This window comes from Morus notabilis, unplaced genomic scaffold, assembly GCF_000414095.1.
Source record: "Morus notabilis unplaced genomic scaffold, ASM41409v2 Scaffold539, whole genome shotgun sequence".
NCBI classification, from domain to species: domain Eukaryota; kingdom Viridiplantae; phylum Streptophyta; class Magnoliopsida; order Rosales; family Moraceae; genus Morus; species Morus notabilis.
In genome coordinates, this window is record NW_010360293.1 from 36,161 (window position 1) to 41,193 (window position 5,033).

Consider the following 5,033-nt stretch of genomic DNA (forward strand, 5'->3'; position numbering starts at 1 on the left):
ATTTCTTTTTGTATTGATTGCAAGTTCCAACGACATTTTTTTTTTTTTTTTGTACTTCTGAGATGTATGAGTTTTCACTTATCAAGATTATAATTAATGATCATTTAGCAAAAAATTGTTAATGAACTTCTCAAAATAAACGCATATATTTTTTTTCAACCAAAAAAAAAAACTGAAACAAAAAAAAAATTAAACAACACAAAAGGGCTGAAATATATAAGAAATGAAAATTAAGGAAAAAACCACTGATAAATAAGAAACGACAACCCCCTTCTTCTTCTCCTTTCTTATTTGTCTTTTGCCAAGCAGCTTGCCTTTGCACTCTTTCATCTTTTTACTCTCAAATTTCCACCAATGAGATTTTAGGGTAAAGAAAAGTAATGTTTTGAGTGGCGGCTTCATTTAATTCGCTAATTCGAGTTAAGAAAAAAATAAATTCATGTGAAAGAAAATAATATAATTAAAAAAGTTGAATTTAAATTTTTGTGAAAAAAATCCACACGAACAGGCCAAAGTACTTCCACCACTGCTTATATAAACTATAGGTATTAAAAAAGTTGTCCAGAGATGTCTTAAGTTTTTCTCCTCCCTCTTTTGTGTTTTCTATAAGTCGCGACATTTATGTGACTTAGGAGTATTTACGGGAGAAACAATGAGAAGTTTTATTATATTTATTGAGAAAAAGAGAATATTGATCATAAGAAATGTGTACATACATTGGCAATTTGAGAAAAAGATATGTTTAAGTAAGGACATATTTGAAAATTTTAAAACAAAAGGCTAGGAGACAAAAAATATATTAATCAGAAAATATGAAAATACATTTCTTTTAAAAAGGAAAAGAATAAGGAAACATGAAAGCATGTATTTAAACTCCAAAGAATAAAGTATAAAAGATATTGTGCTTGATCGAACCACTTAACTAAATTTCAAAAGAAACTCATTCACTTGACGGTCCCGTGTAGAAATTATACTCAAACTCAATTCATAATTTTATTACAGTATTTTTTTATCTAAAGAGTTTGAATTTTAAAATTTCCTCTCTTACAAAGTTCCTACCATTGAACTTAAACTATAATTTGAATATATCTTCTAAATGGGCCGTGAGTGAATGAGTATCTTAGTTCTTTTTGTGCGTTCTTAAGTTGAATTTTATTTTTCCCATATGATGAGTGCTTCTACACACTAAATCATGTTTTACTCATCTCAAAAATATGTATATATATATATATATCATATTTTATGGCTTTATTTCTTGCCTTTTCACACATATACTTTATATATTGAGAAATGCTAGCCAATAATCTTTTTGCACGTGTGGATTTTATTATCTCATTTTTTATTAAAATAATAATATATTATGTTAGTAGAGTTTCTATGACAAATAATGCGTACAAAAAGTGACAAAAAAAAACGACAAAAAAATGAAGATTTTTCATCAAGTATAAAGCAAGTGGTAGGTTGTTAGCCTATTATGCAAAGCAAACTCATTTACTCCGTATGGCCACATGCTTTCCTTGTGTAGAAGAGTTGGACCCTGGTAAATAACATAAAATATTAATATTCATAAATAAAAGCCAACCACAAGTCAATGAAAATCCTGCTTCTTTTGGCAAGTTCTTAATTTTCTCTTTCAGTTTATTTTTCTCATATACTAAGCACGTGGCAATAACCGATGCGCCCGAAAAAACACCTCGTGTTTAACGGCGACTCAATCCCATACTCACTCCAATCCACCAATTTCCTTTTCCGCATGTGGCACAACGCCATTGCTAATAAACACAGTATCCGATAACGATAGTGTAAATAATATTTCGTGACTTAAGGGTCTGTTTAGTTCGTTGATACGAGTTTTTAATTCGAATTAAGATATAATTTTATTTGAGAGCTTTTACTGTAATAAAAAGTTAGATATGACTGTTTTTTAGAACTTTTTACTGTAAAAAACTCGAATTCTAAACTCAAATCGGTGAAATGAACGGAGCCTAAGGCTATTTAGTTCATATGTTTAAGTCAGTGATTTGCTTCGTTAGTAGGAACTTTTTGAGAGAACCATTAACGGAAAATTTTTTTATTCAATTTTTATATGAGAAAGAGACACTGTAATAAAATCAGAATCATTGATTTAAATACATCAACTAAGCGAGCACGTAAGGTTTAATGGTTTCTATAATTTTTTTTTTTTTAAAAAAAAAAACCACTAACCAAACTAAAAGTAATCATTTCTTTTAGGTGGTTTGAACGGTTTGTTATTTTTGACAAAAACTAAATTAAAACAAATAATTCATAAGTGGTATGGTCAGTTTAGTTTGACAGTTTGAGCTTAAACTAAAAAAGTGTTCAATAATTCACAAAAATTATATGATCGTTAATCCTTAAAAATAAAGAAAAATTTAAAGTTTACAATATAATTCAAAAATAGAAAATGTCTAAAATTTTACTAAAGTTTTAATACAAACAAAAAAAAATGTAATAAGGTGTATTTTATAAGTATAGAAATTTTATTATGATCAATAAAAATTAAAAAATATACATATATTTAAAAAATTATGTGTATTTTTTATGAGTATGATTAGGTGGATTGATAAGTCCGGACTATAAATTAAACCGCTCAAAAAATTAAATTAAAAAATTGATTAAATTGTCTAATAATAAAAAGATAATTAATATTTTAATTTGTTTTAATTTAAATTAAGCGATTTGGGCGGTTTTGGTAGATTTTTTAAACATCCTTAGTAATAATGGTTAGAAACGACGGCTCTTCCTCTCTTCTCACTCTTTTGTTTTCTAGGGCCGGCTCCCCTAGTATCTTCCTTTTGTGCTTCGGTAGCGGTTTTATTTTTTTTCGAAAAAAAAAAAAAAATTCAAGTTTATTTTTCTCATATGAGGCACGTGTAGGTGCTAAGTTTTATTTTAATTTTGCTTGTTGCTTTTAATGCACGTACCATATGTAGATTAATAAAAAGTAAAAATTAAGCGGTTTGGTTGTTAGCCTATTATGGTAACTAAATTATTCATACGAGACATATATTGATAGTAACAAAGTTGGTGTCGACTGAATAAACAAAAAATAAAATTTTGTATTAGCAAAAGAAAATTAAAAAAAAAAAATTATACGGCAAGGAGAGAACGTGATATTGGAAATGAGATATATGAGTGCAAATATTTTTTTTTTCTTTTCTTATTCTTTAGCATTATTTTTTTTTATTTAACGAAATGAACCCTATTTGAAGAGGTGTTGTGATATCTGCAGAAATCCATTCTCCTCATCTATGTCATATTTGGATTTTACAATTCTTAATTTTATTCTTTTCCTGGGAAATTTTTTTGACTTTATGCAATTTAAAGGAAAAAAAAGTTCTAGATTTTGATTCACATAAAAAAAAAAAAAAGATCCCACTTGTCTTACCCTAGCAAAAACATGCATATATGGTATTTTCATGCTAGAAAAAGAAAATTAAAAAAAAAAAAATTTAGATGGGTCCCACATTTCTTCATCGGCCCCTTCTTACTCTCCTCACCTCAACGTTAAATAGTGCATATCCCTTGTATTCTCTTCTCACCGTCCCTTCTTTGTTTTTACCATTTCGCTTCTATCACTTTCTGTGCGACGTGAGTTTTTTAATTCTTGTCTCGCCGCTCCACTACTGGTAATATTTGTGATTCATTTATTATTATTTTAGATTTTTTCTATTCACATGCTCATATTACTTTTTCCTCGTTTGATCCGAAAAGTGTTTGGTCCTCAGAACTCTATTTTTAGAAGATTTCATGGTTTGAGCCTCTCGGTCTACACCTCGCCTCTTCATCAGTCTGCTTTGCAAAACAAAGTATGTAAGAATAACAAACTTATGGCAACAATTCCCATGTAAAGTTCATACGTATAATTAGTTAAATCTATATCAACTAATCGACTTAAATGTTCAATGTTCAAGATTTATGTCTATGCTTTTGTTCTTAGTTTTGAATAAAAAGGAATTAATTGTGGGCATGTGGTTTTTAATATATTTGTTTTTAACAAAAATTCAGAATAATAAAAAAAAATTACGACGGATGTATCCTTCCACGGGCATAAACGTCCTTGTGACTTAATAAATGAACAATCTTGAGAGGTTTTTAAAGAACATTTTTTAACAATAATATTTGAAATTACAAAAATACCCTCAGGAGAATGCATGGGAAGGTGTAGGAGGAAAGATTTTCTTAAGAAGGGATATTTCCTAATTTCACATGGAAAACTAGTTTGCTCTTAGCAATTAACTAAGGTCCGCCCGCAATTAGCATAAAAGCTTTGAGCTTAAATTTTAGGATTTTTTTTTTTCAGTGTTACACCCTGAACCATTTTTTGTTGGAAATGTGCACCCTGAATCTTAATAAGCCCCTTAAATCTAAAATGTGTGGCAAAGACACCACTGTTGTTAATTAATTGTATAAATTTTTTTGGTCGGATTTCACATGAGAATTGCGGATGGGTCATTAATTAATTATATGAAAGGTCATTTTTATCTGTTTTATCCTCTTAATAGAGGCTGCGGTTTTTAATTGACTTTTATGAAGATAAAAGATTTTGATTTATAAATCAATAGTCTATATTTTCGTATATGTTCATAGCATGTGCATAGATATAATAGAGATGCTCACCATGGATTTCAGTCTAAATCCCACTTAGCTAGACTGATTTATAATATGTTTATAGTGTAATCTGTTTATTAACCATTCTACTACAATCTTAAATCACTAAAGATATTAATCCAAATTAGTAAAACAGTTCTCAAAGAGAATATTGTTTGGAAAAAAAATAAAAATAGCCACACTTTGTCAATAAACAAAAATTTTCAGGGTCAATAGGGCAAATAAGCCAAAACCTTAAACAGTCGATCTAAGTCAATGCTAAACTTGATTCATTATGACACTAGAGTTAAGAATATATAAATTCATAAAATATTAAAGGGATATTTACCTTTTTATACCATGTGTTTTAGGTTTATTCAAAATCTATACCTTAGTTTTTTGTCTCATCAAATGTATATCTT